This window comes from Carassius carassius, chromosome 17 (genome assembly GCF_963082965.1).
Source record: "Carassius carassius chromosome 17, fCarCar2.1, whole genome shotgun sequence".
NCBI lineage: Eukaryota > Metazoa > Chordata > Actinopteri > Cypriniformes > Cyprinidae > Carassius > Carassius carassius.
The window spans coordinates 706,854-725,000 of NC_081771.1; the positions used below are offsets into that span (position 1 = coordinate 706,854).

The following is an 18,147-nucleotide window of genomic DNA, read 5'->3' on the forward strand; positions in this document are numbered from 1 at the left end:
TAACATAATTAAAGGGTTAGTTCACCCAAAAAATCTAATTCAGGCATTAATTACTCACCCTTGTGTCGTTTTAAACATGTAAGACCTTCTTTCATCTTCAGATCACAAATTAAGATGTTTCTGATGAACTCCGAGAGCTCTCTGATGGAGAAACAGCGATCTCTCATGTAAACAGATGCATATTATATATAAATAAATAATGCAGTCATCAGCAATAGACAGCATATAAATGAAAACTGCATAATGTTACGGAATAAAATGTTGATTCAGGAAGTGCTATATGTTTGTGCAAACTTTGGAGGTGTTGATGGAAGCGATATACAGGATTTACGCTTTGAAAATCGTACTCAATATTATCCAGATGTAGTTTTGGATAAATTTTAGATTTTTTAAGTTCAAGTCTGCTTTATTGTCAATTTCCACATGTACAGTACATACATACAGAGAATCGAAATTGCGTTACTCTTAGACCCCCGTGCAAACAGATAACATTAACATTAAAGCCTAAAAAATCTAGATCAAATATAAAATGTAGATACAACTATTCAATAAGGGAATGTAAAGAAAAAGGCATATAATAAAATTAAAAATATAGTTAAATAAAGCAGCGCAAGGCAAATGACAGATATAGTGCAAATCAGTGAAGTGAACAGCAGTCAAGTCAAGTCAAGTCACCTTTATTTATATAGCGCTTTAAACAAAATACATTGCGTCAAAGCAACTGAACAACATTCATTAGGAAAACAGTGTGTCAATAATGCAAAATAATAGTTAAAGGCAGTTCATCATTGGATTCAGTGATGTCATCTCTGTTCAGTTAAATAGTGTCTGTGCATTAATTTGCAATCAAGTCAACGATATCGCTGTAGATGAAGTGACCCCAACTAAGCAAGCCAGAGGCGACAGCGGCAAGGAACCGAAACTCCACATCGGTGACTGAATGGAGAAAAAAACCTTGGGAGAAACCAGGCTCAGTTGGGGGGCCAGTTCTCCTCTGACCAGACGAAACCAGTAGTTCAATTCCAGGCTGCAGCAAAGTCAGATTGTGCAGAAGAATCATCTGTTTCCTGTGGTCTTGTCCTGGTGGTCGTCTGAGACAAGGTCTTTACAGGGGATCTGTATCTGGGGCTCTAGTTGTCCTGGTCTCCGCTGTCTTTCAGGGATGTAGAGGTCCTTTCTAGGTGCTGATCCAGCATCTGGTCTGGATACGTACTGGATCCGGGTGACTGCAGTGACCCTCTGATCTGGATACAGACTGGATCTGGTGGCTACGGTGACCTCGGAATAAGAGAGAAACAGACAAATATTAGCGTAGATGCCATTCTTCTAATAATGTAGCAAGTACATAGGGTGTTATGGGAAGTGTTCCCGGTTCCGGTTTACCTAATTAATGCAGCCTAAAAATCCTTTAACGGATTTGGATATTAAAAGCATATTAGTATGTTATGTGTAAGCCAGGTTAAAGAGATGGGTCTTTAATCTAGATTTAAAGTGCAAGAGTGTGTCTGCCTCCCGAACAATGTTAGGTAAGTTATTTCAGAGTTTAGGCACCAAATAGGAAAAGGATCTGCAGCCTGCAGTTGATTTTGATATTCTAGGTATTATCAAAATTGCCTGAGTTTTGAGAACGTAGCGGACGTAAAGGATTATAATGTAAAAGGAGCTCAATCAAATACTGAGGTGCTAGAAATGTGGCTTTCTAAGGAAAGATTGCGATCAAATAGCACACCTAGGTTCCTAACTTATGACGAAGAATTGACAGAGCAACCATCAAGTCTTAGACAGTGTTCTAGTTTATTACAAGCAGAGTTTTTAGGTCCTATAATTAACACCTCTGTTTTTTCAGAATTTAGCAGTAAGAAATTACTCGTCATCCAGTTTTTTATATCGACTATGCATTCCATTAGTTTTTCAAATTGGTGTGTTTCACCGGGCTGCGAAGAAATATAGAGCTGAGTATCATCAGCATAACAGTGAAAGCTAACACTACGTTTCCTGATGATATCTCCCAAGGGTAACATATAAAGCGTGAAGAGTAGCGGCCCTAGTACTGAGCCTTGAGGTACTCCATACTGCACTTGTGATCGATAGGATACATCTTCATTCACTGCTACGAACTGATGGCGGTCATATAAGTACGATTTAAACCATGCTAATGCACTTCCATTAATGCCAACAAAGTGTTCAAGTCTATGCAAAAGAATGTTGTGGTCAATTGTGTGAAACGCAGCACTAAGATCCAATAAAACTAATAGAGAGATACACCCACGATCAGATGATAAGAGCAGATCATTTGTAACTCTAAGGAGAGCAGTCTCAGTACTATGATACGGTCTAAATCCTGACTGGAAATCCTCACATATACCATTTTTCTCTAAGAAGGAATATAATTGTGAGGATACCACCTTTTCTAGTATCTTGGACAGAAAAGGGAGATTCAAGATATACGGGATATATTCAGGACATATCCTAATGACAATGAGGAATTAATAATAGTCAGAAGAGGATCTATGACACTGGAAGAACCTCTTTTAGGAGCTTAGATGGTATAGGGTCTAACATACATGTTGTTGGTTTAGATGATTTAACAAGTTTATACAATTCTTCCTCTCCTATAGTAGAGAATGAGTGGAACTGTTCCTCAGGGGGTCTATAGTGCACTGTCTGATGCGATACTGTAGCTGACGGATAAATGGTTGCAATTTTATCTCTAATAGTATCGATTTTAGATGTAAAGTAGTTCATAAAGTCATTACTGCTGTGGTGTTGGGAAATGTCAACACTTGTTAAGGCTTTATTTCTTGTTAATTTAGCCACTGTATTGAATTAAATACCTGGGGTTATGTTTGTTTTCTTCTAAATGAGAAGAAAAGTAATCAGATCTAGCAGTTTTTAATGCTTTTCTGTAGGATAGGTAACTTTCCCGCCAAGCAATACAAAATACCTCTAGTTTTGTTTTCCTCCAGCTGCGCTCCATTTTTCGGGCTGCTCTCTTTAGGGTGCGAATGTGCTCATTATACCATGGTGTCAAACTGTTTTCCTTAACCTTCCTTAAGCGTAAAGGAGCAACTGTATTTAAAGTGCTAGAAAAGAGAGAGTCCATAGTTTCTGTTATGTCATCAAGTTGTTCTGAGGTTTTGGATATGCTAAGGAATTTGGATACATCAGGAAGATAACTTAAAAAGCAGTCTTTTGTGTTAGAAGTGATGGTTCTTCCATACTTGTAAGAAGAGGTAGAATTTACAATTTTGGCTATATGAAGTTTGCACAAAAATAAATAATGATCTGAGATATCATCACTTGGCTGCATAATTTCAACACTGTCAACATCAATTCCATGTGACAGTATTAAATCTAGAGTATGATTTCGACAATGAGTAGGTCCTGAAACGTGTTGTCTAACACCAATAGAGTTCAGAATGTCTATAAATGCTGATCCCAATGCATCTTTTTCATTATCAACATGGATATTAAAATCACCGACTATTAAAACTTTATCTGCAGCCAGAACTAACTCGGATGTAAAATCACCAAACTCTTTGATAAAGTCTGTATGGTGCCCTGGTGGCCTGTATACAGTAGCCAGTACAAACATAACAGGGGATTTATCATTAACATTTGTTTCTCTGGATAATGTTATATGAAGCACCATTTCTTCAAACGAGTTATACTTGAAGCCTGCCCTCTGAGAAATCCTGAAAACGTTGTTATAAATTGAAGCAACACCTCCCCCTTTGCCTTTTAGACGCGGCTCATGTTTATAACAGTAATCTTGGGGGTGGACTCATTTAAAATAATATAATCATCAGGTTTTAGCCAGGTTTCTGTCAAACAGAGCACATTTAGATTATGATCAGTGATCATATTATTTACAAAAAGTGTTTTCGTAGAAAGGGATCTGATATTCAATAAGCCAAGCTTTATTATTTGTTTATCCCTATTGCATCTGTTTTTTATTTGTTGAAACTCAATTAAATTGTTAATCTTAACTTGGTTTGGACGTTTTTTTGTATTTTCTAGTTCGGGGAACAGACACAGTCTCTATAGTGTGATATCTAGGTGAAAGAGTCTCTATGTGCTGAGAATTAGCTGACCTCTGTGACGTGAGGCAGCTAGCAGACGGTCGGTTTAGCCAGTCTGTCTGCTTCCTGACCTGGGCCCCAGTTAGTCAAGTATAAACATTAAGACTATTTGCCATATTTCTAGAGAGAAGAGTGGCGCCACCCCAGGAGGGATGAAGACCATCTCTTTTCAACAGGTCAGGTCTGCCCCAAAAGCTTGTCCAATTGTCTATGAAACTCATGTTATTTTGTAGGCACCACTTAGACATCCAGCCATTGAGTGATGACAATCTGCTATGCATCTCGTCACCACGGTAAGCAGGGAGGGGACCAGAGCATATTACGGTGTCTGACATCGTGCTTGCAAGTTCACACACCTCTTTAATGTTATTTTAAGTGATCTCCGACTGGCAAAATCGAACATCAGTATAGATAAAGGATATTTTAGTGCAAAAAAAATCCCTTATTAAAAATATCTTAAGTCTGATTAAAGTGTCAAGTGACAAAGGGCTCAAGAGCAGTTATTTTATTTAACTGACTGATGAGGTAGTGGAATGACGTCAGTTCCATGCTGAATGAAGTAGTGAGCTGACCAATGCTGCACAAAGTGACTAGTGCATGCCATCATATAATTAGTGTGTGTGTGTGGGGGGGGCTACATAGTTCAGTGGTGCCTGGGGCAGAAGAGGGGAGGGGGGGCAAGATCGGGAGTGAGTTCAGCTTCCTGACAGCCTGGTGGATGAAGTTGTCCTTCAGTCTGCTGGTCCTGGCCTGGAGACTCCGCAGTCTCCTCCCTGATGGTAGCAGGCTGAAGAAGCTGTGTGATGGGTGAGTGGGATCACCTGTGATGCAGAGGGCTTTGCGGGTGAGACGTGTTCCATAAATGTCCTGGAGGGAGGGGAGAGAGACACCAATGATCTTCTCAGCTGCTCTCACTATGCGTTGCAGAGTCTTTCGGCAGGACGCGTTGCAGGCACCATACCACACAGTGATGCAGCTCGACAGGAGGCTCTCGATGGTGCCTCTGTAGAAGGTGTACGTGATGGGGGGTGGGGCTCTGGCTCTCCTCAGTTTGCAGAGGAAGTAGAGACGCTGTTGTGATTTCTTGGCCAGTGCTGCGGTGTTTTCAGTCCAGGAGAGGTCCTCTGTGATGTGCACACCCAGGAACTTGGTGCTGCTCACTCTCTCCACAGTCGCACCGTTGATGGTCAGAGGAACGTGCTGCTCTCGAGTGTGTGCTCTTCTGAAGTCTACAACAATCTCCTTTGTCTTCTCCACGTTCAGAGAGAGATTGTTGTCACTGCACCACTTGGCCAGGCGGCTCACCTCACTCCTGTAGTTTGTCTCATCTTTGTTGCTAATGAGACCCACCACAGTCGTGTCATCTGCAAACTTAATAAAGAGGTTGGAGTTGTGTGATGGTGTGCAGTCATGGGTCAGCAGAGTGAAGAGGAAGGGGCTCAGCACATATCCTTGGGGGGCCCCAGTGTTCAGTGTGATGGTGCAGGATGTGTTGCTGCCGACCTGTACTGCCCGAGGTCTTCCAGTCAGAAAGTCCAACAGCCAGTTGCACAGCGAAGTGTTGAGCCCCAGCTGAATCAGTTTGTAAATGAGCTGTTGAGGGATGATTGTGTTGAATGCTGAACTGAAGTCTATGAACAGCATTCTGACATATGAGTCCTTTTTGTCCAGATGTGTGAGTGCTGAGTGATGGGTAGTGGCGATGGCATCATCGGTCGACAGGTTGGACCGATGTGCAAACTGGAAGGGGTCAAGGGAGGAGGGGGTGCAGACTTGATGTTGTGCATGACTAGCCGTTCAAAGCACTTCATGAGGATGGGGGTAAGTGCAACAGGACTGTAGTCATTGAAGCAGGATGGAGATGGCTTCTTCAGAACTGAAATGATGGTGGTAGTTTTGAAACATGTGGGAACAACAGCCTGACTCAGTGAGATGTTGAAAATGTCTTTGAAGACATCAGTGAGTTCTGCTGCACAGTCTTTCAGTACACGCCCAGGGATGTTTGCGGAGCTTTGCGTGCATTGATCCTGCTGAAGGAACTCCTCACGCTGTCTGGGGTCAGCATCATCACCTTGTCGCCAGGAGGAGGTGGAGTCTTCTGTGCAGTGGTGCTGTTTTGTTGCTCAAAGCGAGCGAAGAAGGTGTTCAGCACATTTAGCAGAGAGATGTTGTTGTCACAGGTCCGTGGTGGGGGCTTGTAGTCCGTAATGGTCTGTATTCCCTGCCACAGGTTCCTAGGGTCTCTGCTGTCGCTGAATTGATGAGCTATCCTCCTGGAGTGCTGTCTCTTAGCATCTCTGATGCCACGGGACAGGATGGCCCTAGCTGTTCTCAGGCCCACCTCATCTCCAGCTCTGAAGGCAGCGTTCCGTGTCTTCAGGAGTCTGTAGACCTCCCCTGTCATCCATGGCTTCTGGTTGGCCCGGACAGTGATGGTTTTTGTGACCGTTACATCATCAGTACACTTGTTGATGTAGGCAGTGACAGTCTCTGAGTACTCCTGGAGGTCAGTGGTGTTATTGCATGTGGCAGCCTGCTTAAACATGTCCCAGTCAGTTGTGTTGAAGCAGTATGCAGACATTAGCATAACAGTGATGTGGTCTGAGGCTCCGAGGTGAGGGAGGGGGAGGGCTTTGTAAGCTCCTGTCTGTGTGGTGTAAACAAAGTCCAAAATGTTATTACCTCGTGTTGGAAAGTTAATGTGTTGAAACACACTCTTTAGGTCAGCATGGTTGAAATCCCCAGCTATGATGAGAAAAGCATCGGGGTGTGCTGTCTGCTGCGCACTGATGTGCTGGTACAATTCATTTAGTGCGTCGTTCCTGTTGCTGATGATGTTAAACAGGGGAATGTACACCGAAATGAGCAGTATAGCAGTATATTCCCTCGGCAGATAGAACGGCCCTCTGGAGTCTAAGGGTATTTTTGGGGCATGGAGAAGTTTTGTCATGCCCTGACATTTGTGCTTTTTTCAGTTTCTTATAAATATCTAAATGGGTAAAGACTAATCTCACTGTAATCAGCACAAACTGGGCTATAATAATATGTGAAATGCATGCATGTACATGATTGTGTTTTTGAGAAAAAAAATATTATGCGTGGTTAGTGAAAAACTAAAAATTTTAAAACGCTTGAATAAGGCAAAAAGACACATAAAGAACAATGGTTCCCGGGATTTTTGAGAACTGGAGCTTGTAGCCTAGAATTTTTCTTTCTAAATGATGTGAAAATCATCTTGTTTACTCACTCACAGAAAACAATATATTGATTTAAATTTTCTAAGACACTTTTTGTTGGTAAAAGTCATATGCGAGTAGGCGTCAACTACCTTGAAAATCATTGTGATTTACACCTGAGAAGACAAAGGCCTGCATAATGAGCTGCATAATGAGCTGCATAATGAGCCATTCAGTCATCTGTGCCACTGAGAGGAAGGAGTTACAAGAGAGAATGTGAGAACAAAATAAATCTATATAATTTTATGTTTGTAGTTTATTAAGAATATATTTAATTATCCCACAACATAATTTAATATCCACTTGGGGGAGCAGTTAAACAGTTTATTAGAAACAATCAAAGCTGACTTTCAAACAAATTGTTTGGCATGCTTACTCCAGTCACACAATCCTTCAGAAATCCTTTTAACAATCTTATTTTCTACAAAAAAAAAAAAAAAACATTTGTTGTTATTATTATCATCATTATTATTAATGTTGAAATGAGCTGAGAATATTTTTCTGGGTTTTTAGGGGGAATAAATTGAAAGAAAAGCATTGTTTTTACATTTGTTACAGTTATCTATTTGTTACATTTATATTATTTACATTAAGCTTTTGAAGGGTATAGTGTTGTATATTGTTATTGAAACTTCATAATGTTTCACTTGATTATACATTTAGTCAGGAATTATAGTTTGGAAAAAGTCTAACTAGTAAAACGTTTACACGTTATGTGAAAACTAGTACAAGTATATAAATAAATAAAAAGAGACTTACTCATGTTTATGATCTCTGCTGAATAAAGTGCTTCATTCTTTTTTTCTGAGGAAATCCAAATCTCAAATCCTCAACCACATCACATCTTTTTGGGGTGATTTATGTCTTATTCCTCTCATCGCGAAGCAAACAGTAAAATAAAAACTTGAAGAATAGTCTCGCTGCTTTTTCTTCTGTTATGGGCGTATTCAATCCGCGCGCTTCAGTTTGAATCTGAATAGCGCGTTCAGCGCGGGGGCGTGGTCACATTAGATATAATGAAGGGAGACATGAAAAACAGACATCGCGTTGTTTTCATATGGATTACTTTATCACAGAATATCTGTTTTCGGCGGCACTTGTTTAGTTTAAAAATAGACATGTCAAGCTTTCTATAGATATCTCTCTCATGTATTTTCGTTGAGTATTCACGGAGTTACAGTTCATTTAAATGACGTGTTTGTAAAAGAAGATCAGCGCAGACAAAGGCTGCAGACAGCACCTTGTTTGTTATCTTTATTTTATAAGTGCACAAAGTTTTGTTGTTATTATGTCTGTATCCAAAAAAAAGTAGACCCTTTACAGATTCGATTGATGTATTGCTCTTATCTGTACGATTAAAACTGAAAGTGTAATTTAAGTTCTTTTCGGGGTTATCAGGAGAAAATGACTCAAAACGCGTATCCGCGTTAATCGACTTGAGAGGGTTAATAATCATAAACTCCACCAGGGTTGAGCAGTGTTTGCAGACCACAACTGTATCGCGACACCACGCGTCATTGATGTAAACATAAAGCCCGCCGCCGCGGGCTTTTCCTCCCGCAACGAGAGCTCTGTGCGCTCGATAGCATGTCAGCTGGTCGAGCTGAATAGCGCCGTCTGGATTGCTGTTGCTGAGCCATGTTTCCGTGAACACAAAAACACAACAGTCTGTTACAGTCCTCTGAGTTGAGCGCAGTAATCGAATGTAGTCCAGTTTATTGTCCAACGAGCGTACGTTAGCCAGTACAATGGTGGGGATAGATGGCTTGTGTGGGTTAGCCGTTAGCCTAGCCTGGATACCTTCGCGCTTACCCCTCTTCTGCTTCCTCTCGCACCGCTTGTGGCGCCTCCGCTGTGGGCGAGATGCAGTAGTGGGGGTCGGTGATGGTGAAGGCCTCCGTAGCAGACCGAGATCCCGCAGCTGTTTCGCGTGCGCGGAGTTTAACTGTAAAAATGCGGTTCTGCCGACATCGAGCAGAAACTCGCGACTGTACTTGCGCTTACAGACAGGTAGACGCGACGACAACGTACAAAAACACTGCGACTCACAAGACAAAAAACACGAAAACACCGTTCTGTCGGGACAGAGAGAAGCCGCTGCGTGTGGACGCGACGCCATCTTGGTTTTTATCAAGCCTTTTTCTCACCTTTTTGCTCAAACGATTAATTTTTATGAAACCTACTTCTATTCAATTGCTGATAAAAAAAGAATACTTTAAGCTAGAATAAAAAGTGTTTAAAAGTAAATGCTTTGATCTTTATTTTGGTGTGTTGCATATTCAAATATTCATACAGCAAAATATACGGTAACTTTAGTGAAAATCACCAAAATTGCTGCCGGTGGCTGGAAACCTTTTTCAAAAATACTGGCGGGGAAAGAGTTAATTTTTTAGAGTTTAATTTTTATGTGAACTATCCCTTTAACATACTTTCTCTTTTCTATGTGTGTGTATATATATATATATATATATATATGTGTGTGTGTGTGTGTGTGTGTGTGTGTGGTTACAAATGTTTATTTTATTATGATTTATTTACTTTATCGTTTTTATTAATATTTTGAATTATACAAATGTATATAGTGATTATTTCGGTTTCTGTCTTAGTTTGGTTTTGTTTCAGTTAGTAATTTTAATAATTCAACTAAAACTTATATCAGTTATAATATATAGGTTCGTAATTTATTTTATCTTAATTTCAGTTAAGATTTTTTTTCATAAATTTTAGTTTAGTTTTAATTTATGATAAACACTTATGATATTATTTAAATGTATATTTATTTATAGATAACATTTATATTAATATTTAATTATTTATAAATGCATAGTTTAAAATTATTTATAAATAGTATGTATTATTTTAAATATTGTTTGAATTTATCAGGCCGAGGCTCTTCTGAAGTCTTTCTGTGCTCTTTATGTAGATGTGAGGCTGTTATCTGCCATTGGGTGTTGAGAGCTGTTTGGCAGCCTGTGTGTGTGTGTGTGTGTGTGTGTGTGTGTGTGTGTGTGTGTGTGTGTGTGTGTGTGTGTGAGATATGATCATTGAATCACTGAGGCACAGGCCACACACACGCAGGAATATAGCAGTACACTGAGCTTGAGAACAGCTCACACTCGTCTAGTTCTCATCTCTCTCTGTCTCTGTGTCTCAGTGAGTCGATGTGCTCATTTGTTAGTGTTTAGTTATGTAAATGGCCCTCGATCATGGAGCTGTTGTGTGAGTGGTTCAGTTTAGAGCTCCTGGGCTCCGTACAGCGAGAAAACAAAAACTTTTTCTCCGCCTGAAAGAAGGAGCTGAAGTGTGGCGAACAAATGAATGTTCTCGTTGAAGAGAGATCGCTCAGTACAACATAGTTTACAAGTTCCTATGCAAATATATTTTAGATAATTAGTCATCAGACTCGGAGTGGATAGTTTCTGGAAGGATTTCATGTGGTTTAATCACATAAGAACAGGCCTGAATGCTGTTACTGTAATTGTAAAGTGTATAGTAGCACACTGACAGTAGTGAAATATTCATTTTTATTTTAATTAGAGTCTGAAATCTGACTAATGCATGCGACTGCACTTCAACTACCAATATTGTAAAAAACAAAATAAATTTAAAAATATTTTGTATTTGTATCTAATTAAAAATATTTATTTATTTATTTAAAATATTATTTTATTTATGTTTGTGTAATATTATTTATGTCCATTTATAATGTGCAGTAGCACACTGGCTGTCTTGAAATATTCATTTTAATTTTAATTACTGTCCGAAATCTCACTAATGCGACTGCACTTCAACTCCAAATATTTTATGAAAATATATAAAAAACAACAACATATACATTTTTTATATATATTTTTATCCGTTTTAAAAATAGATTTATTTAAAATATTTTTTTATTGTTTAATATTATTTATGTCCATTTATAATCTGCAGTAGCACACTGACTGTACTGAAATGTACATTTTCATGTTTCATTTAGAGTCTGAAATCTGACTAATGCAACTGAACTTGAACTAGAAATATTTAATGAAGATGTAAAAAAAAACATTGAAATGGAAAATTTTTCCCAAAATAGAAAAAACACACACACACACATATATATAAATAGAAGCATGTAATACATGTCAAATGTTGATGTTGAAATGAAATGAAATTATTATTACAGTTTTGTCACCATTGTTGAACTGTGAAGTTTACAAATACCAAACAAAGTTGTGTATGTGAAATGATTTTCAGAAATGCAAGAAATTCATATCTTAGAGTTTGTTGGTTACGGAGAGAGTCTGTGATGTTGGGCTCGGGTCCAGTCACATTGAACACTGAACAGACTTTATCGCAGTGTAATGAATGAGTTCTGATCCAGGACCACACAACGAGCCCATCCTCACACGCAGATACTGCCGGATCTTCATCAGTCGCATCATTTTCCTTCAGTGCTTTTTAATCATTTCATCAACTGCTGTCGTCTTATTACTTGCTTTAATCAAACCGATACAAACTTCTGCTTCTGAAGTGTTTTTGTGCTTCTAATGATACTTGGTATTTTGTATCTAATGAGTGAAATTCTGACACTTTGTGTATGTATATTTGTGCATTAATCAGTATTGTGGGTCTGTGTAGATGGCTCGTGTGTGTTTGTGTAGTTGTGTAGAGTCAGTAGTCGTGTGTGCTAGGCTCTGTTTGATGATTGGCTCTGCTGGATTCCTGGTGGTCATGTTTCCAGTAACTTGCTGCGTGTTTGTTTACAGTAAGAGTTCACAGCTGTTTAAAAACCAGACTGACATTTCCTCAAGATGGAAGTGATGCTTGTATGTGGAAAACTCATTGCCATGATGTTGTGGGTGGCTGCCAAGGTGTTGCAAAAATGATAGTTAAAGGCAGTTCATCATTGGATTCAGTGATGTCATCTCTGTTCAGTTAAATAGTGTCTGTGCCTTTATTTGCAATCAAGTCAACGATATCGCTGTAGATGAAGTGACCCCAACTAAGCAAGCCAGAGGCGACATCTAAGAGAGAAACCGACTGATATTAGCGTAGATGCCATTCTTCTAATGATGTAGCAAGTAAATAGGTTGTTATGGGAAGTGTTCCCGGTTCCGGTTTACCTAATTAATGCAGCCTAAAAATCCTTTAACAGATTTGGATATTAAAAGCATATTAGTATGTTATGTGTAAGCCAGGTTAAAGAGATGGGTCTTTAATCTAGATTTAAACTGCAAGAGTGTGTCTGCCTCCCGAACAATGTTAGGTAGGTTATTCCAGAGTTTAGGCACCAAATAGGAAAAGGATCTGCAGCCTGCAGTTGATTTTGATATTCTAGGTATTATCAAATTGCCTGAGTTTTGAGAACGTAGCGGACGTAGAGGATTATAATGTAAAAGGAGCTCATTCAAATACTGAGGTGCTAAACCATTCAGGGCTTTATAAGTAATAAGCAATATTTTAAAATCTATACGATGTTTGATAGGGAGCCAGTGCAGTGTTGACAGGACCGGGCTAATATGGTCATACTTCCTGGTTCTAGTAAGAACTCTTGCTGCTGCATTTTGGACTAGCTGTAGTTTGTTTACTAAGCGTGCAGAACAACCACCCAATAAAGCATTACAATAATCTAACCTTGAGGTCATAAATGCATGGATTAACATTTCTGCATTTGACATTGAGAGCATAGGCCGTAATTTAGATATATTTTTGAGATGGAAAAATGCAGTTTTACAAATGCTAGAAACGTGGCTTTCTAAGGAAAGATTGCGATCAAATAGCACACCTAGGTTCCTAACTGATGACGAAGAATTGACAGAGCAACCATCAAGTCTTAGACAGTGTTCTAGGTTATTACAAGCAGAGTTTTTAGGTCCTATAATTAACACCTCTGTTTTTTCAGAATTTAGCAGTAAGAAATTACTCGTCATCCAGTTTTTTATATCAACTATGCAATCCATTAGTTTTTCAAATTGGTGTGTTTCACTGGGCTGCGAAGAAATATAGAGCTGAGTATCATCAGCATAACAGTGAAAGCTAACACCATGTTTCCTGATGATATCACAAGTAACATTAAACAATACAGCCAGGCAGAGTGGTGGGTGAGACAAGAATATATACTAATGAACAAACAGCTGTGTGTGTGTAAGTGAGTTACAGGTGTGCAGAGTGAAGGTAAATGAGTACAGGAGCAAGGGAGAAACACTTTTCTGAGTATATTTAAAGATGGGTACTTTATACTCTTACTTGAGTAAATTTTTGGGGAAAAATCTGTACTTTTACTTCGTTACTGTGGGCGACGCTCCTCTCGTTACTTTATCTTAATGCAATAAATGTTATAATGCTTCAGTTTATTCCAAACGCGCCGTCTACTTTTCTCTGAGCAATGAGCGATGCCCATTCGCAAATGATTCATTCTTTTGAGTTAATTCTGTTCAAAGGCTTGATCAAACCAATTGGCAAACGAGTGAATTGGTTCATGAATCAGTTTGAATGAGTCGTTCAGTTCCCTGCCGCACGCGCTGAGCGTCTGAAGTGGTTCACTCGGAGTTGTAATGTTTAAGAACAGAAAGAGCGTTGAAAACGTGGCTGGAACTGCACTGAATTGAAATCTGCAAAGGTTATTATTTGCTAGCGATGGAGATCCTTATTAGATGAACACCGCGTGTGCTGTCTACTGTTTAACAGGTAATAACTTGGGCTACATTCGATTACAGTACACGATAGCACTGTGACATTAGTTTGTTGTACATGTGTGGCTTATAACAGAGGGGAGTCAAGTTGAATGCAGCTTCCAAAAGACAAAAAATAGCCGATTAAGATTTTATTAATTTTAATACAATCACACTGGTGCAAGTACGTTCAGCAAGTCATATCAACAGCTGCTGAATTCAGATCTGTGATTGCTTGCTGGCGCTGAGCCAGAGATATATGTGTTTTTCCAGCACTGCGCATTATAACCAATCACACATGATTCTTTTGAGCTTATTAAAGCATTGGCCAATCAGAGGCGTTCCGATGAGTCATCGCTGAAATTCCGGTGCTTCCTTCACTCGCTCCTGACTGAATACCTCTTTCTGGCGAATTCTCTCGTCAGAAACAACAAAGTGCAGATGTGTGTACGAATCTTTAATTAAGATATTGATTTCACAGTGTTAACAGTTTCAGTGATTTTAATGGGAGTTTCTGAGAGTGATTGAAATCTAGACTGTCAGTGAAAATGATCTTTAATAATGTAAATGTTATTTGCTCTCTTTCTGAACAATGAAAGATTGATTAGTAGCAATATTTATATCACATTAACTTTCAATGTTAAATTCATATTTAATATAAAGTCAGTCGTATTAAAATATGTTATGGCATGACACCTATATCTGTTACTTAAGTAAACAGACTGGGTTTTATAATAAATTACATAAATTAGAGTAAAGGCTGATGAAATATATACATTTATACACGCACACATACATTACATACATTTTATCTATATATCTAAATAAAAATAGGCTCAGTATATATGACCCAAAGTAACTAGTAACTAACTACTTGAGTAGATTTTTTATCCGATACTCTTTTACTCTTACTCAAGTAACTATTCAAGACTAGTACTTTTACTTTTACTTGAGTAAATATTTCTAGAAGTACTTTTACTTTTACTTGAGTACAGTTTTTGGGTACTCTACCCACCTCTGGAAGCAACTAAAACAATGATGAGGTGACAAGGTGGGCGGGGTAAGGAGAGAGCACATGGCACCAAACAAACACAACACTCACAGAAGATTGTGACAAAATTATGCCTTTTAAATTCAAATATTTATAATATTTAAGTATAAAATTCAAATTGAGTTTTTCAACCATTTTGACAGCCCTAATTCATTATAGATTAATATAAATAATAAAATTTTTCTCACACCACTAACTGAATATTTTTTGTTTGTCGTTTTAAGCATTAAAAAAACCACTTGATGAAAAAACAAAACCAATTAGTCGTTTTTGCAGCTCAGGTGTTCTGGTTGGTTGCCAGGGTGTTGCTGTGCAGTTGCTAGGGTGTTATGCGTGGGCTAGTACCAGTCATGAATGACTTGACCAACACACACACACACACACCCGTAGGGCTGCTCATGGTGATTATTTTCTCTATTTTACACGTAATTCTTGTGGTCACAGGAACTCTGCTGCTATTACAAGGCTTTAGAGGATGCTATTCTGGGGCAGACTGGTCATAGAGGAAGAGAGAGTGAGTGTGTGTGTGTGTGTGTGTGTGTGTGTGTGTGTGTGTGTGTGTGTGTAAGAGAGAGAGAAGGTAAGCAAGTACAAGTGTGTTCAGCAGCTGTGAGTCTGTTGGTGAAACCGCTTCACTTCTTCACCCAGAAGAAAAGACAAGTAATGTGTAAATGAGGAGAGGGAGAGCAGACGGAGGTGTGAGGTTTGGGGAAACCACAGGTATGGATGGAGAGAGAGAGAGAGAGAGAGAGAAAGAGAGACAGAGAGAAAAAGAGACAGAGAGAAAGAGAGACAGAGAGAAAGAGAGACAGAGAGAGAGAGAAAGAGAGACAGAGAGAAAAAGAGACAGAGAGAAAGAGAGACAGAGAGAAAGAGAGACAGAGAGAGATAGGGGGGAGTGGGGTTGGAAAAAGAAGACGCCCTTTTCACTGAAGTTTCCTTTAAACAGATTCCGGTTGCCATGACGACAGCGGAACGATTTCATTCCAAAAGAATCTTTCTTGCGACATTCGCTGCAACAATCTGGCATTCATGCAATTACATTAATGCTTTTGTGAGATATTAACTCACGCCACATATTTCATCTCTCCGTCACATCTCAGGTCAAATCAACTCACTTTTATTATTTATACAGCGATTTATATCATACAGATTATTTCAAAGCAGCTTCACGAAAACAAAAAGGAAAATAAGTGTTATAAAATTAATCAGCTGTGAAATGACTACAGCTGTAAAGCAGCTCTATAGAAGAAAATTCATTGTTTTGAATATTAATTTTTAATGTATGTAAAATTGTTGTTGGCAAATGAAGTAAGTTTTTAATACTGTATTCCAGTTAATGTTTACTTTGATTTGATTTATTACACAAAAAGTTTTTATATACACTCATTTGTCAAGGATAACACAGTTAAAAACTTTTTTCCATTGCCCTTGATGTTATTATTATTTCTTTTTAAGTAACAATGGTTTAAAAGGTTTTCTGCATTTTGATGAGCTGGTGTTTGAGATAACTAGCTGTAGGGTTAGTAAACAGGTTGTTGTGCCTCCGAGGGAATAACTGAATGAAGAATTTGTTCGGGGGTGTTTGAGTCAGGGTTATGAAAACAAAGTTAACCACTGAAGAAAAACAGCAATACTGAGAGAGACGGAGGAGAAGAAACAGAGGTGGAATCTGGCTGTGGTTGGTCCGATCTCAAACCCTGCCTATTCCTCTCGTTTTGGGCCAAATCAGGAACGGCTGGCTGCATTAGAGCTGCTATTATCCTCTCCAAGACATAACAGCCAGAACACCCACCTCGACAGAGAGAGAGAGAGAGACCAGCAGCTAACAGAGAGAGAGAGAGAGAGGAAAGCTGTTGCAGATGAGGCTGTGCAAGACTCTTTTACACCCTTTTACAGTCTGTCTGCTGAACGACCCCAACAGATTTTACACAGAAAAGATGCACCACCAAAACTAGCAATCAGTCTGATTTGAATGTTTCTGAAAGAAGTCTCTTCTGCTCACCAGAGCTGTATTTATTTGTCATTTATCAGAAATACAATAAAAAAAATTTAATATTATTCTAATGTAAAGCAGCTGGTGTCTGTGTGAATCTGTGTTAAAGTGTAATGTATTTCTGTGATGCTCCGCTGTATTTTCAGCATCATTCCTCCAGTCTCCAGTGTCACATGATCTTCAGAAATCAGAATAATATGAAGATTTACTGCTCAAGATGTGGAACACAGTTGTGCTGCACAATATTTTGTGGAAACTGTCATGCATTTTATTTTTCAGGGTTCACAGATGAACAGAATTTTAAAAAAGCAGCATTTGTTTGAAATAGAAATAAAGTTTTGGAAGTTTATAAATGTCTTCACTGTCACTTTTATGCAGCCTTGATTCATATAAGTATTAAATTGTATACAGCCTCAAACTCAATCTGAGTTTTGTCCTAAGTAGGAACAAGTGATTTGTGGTTTTTATTTCTGTGTTGATGTTGTTCTGTGTAGCCCCGCCCACCGTGAAATCTCATTGGTCTAGAATCCAAACACTGCGTCACTCTTGACATGAAACCTGCTTTTTAGCTGGAAACAGTTTTTTTATATATGCATATAATATATGTATAAACTATCTTGTAGCTTAAAAAGAAGAGCACTGCACATGCATATTCCCAGAGAATGTGTGAAAATGTTTTATGCCTAATGCATAAATTTAAAATGTAAATAAAATTAAAACCATAATTAAAATAAATAAATAATTAAAACTAATTGTTAAAATATGAAAACAATATATATATATATATATATATATATATATATATATATATATATATATATATATATATAAATAAAAACAAATTTACCTGTTTGACAGGTTATTTTTCAGCTGACTGATGGTCACACAGTGACATTTTTGTCCCTGTCATGCCTGTGATTCCCCTGTGAGTTCTGACAGGTGTGTGTCCATATGTGCTGTCTGTGTGTGTGTGGACCTCCCTCTTGCTATTTATTGGGTCGGGCAGCTGCGGCTTCATACAAGATCTCTGTTTAGCACCTCAAACTCATTAGCACACATTACCAGATATACACTTACACACGCACACACACACGCACACACATATGCTTGCATGGCAGTGTGTGTATTGCAT

General features: G+C 38.6%; 1 protein-coding gene across 2 annotated transcripts in view; it reads left to right on the plus strand.

Moving 5' to 3' along the window:
- The window catches only part of LOC132160688 (zinc finger protein GLI1-like), a 71,979-nt gene that overhangs the window by 34,212 nt on the left and 19,620 nt on the right, over positions 1–18,147 (plus strand). The gene's annotated exons all lie outside the window — the stretch shown is intronic.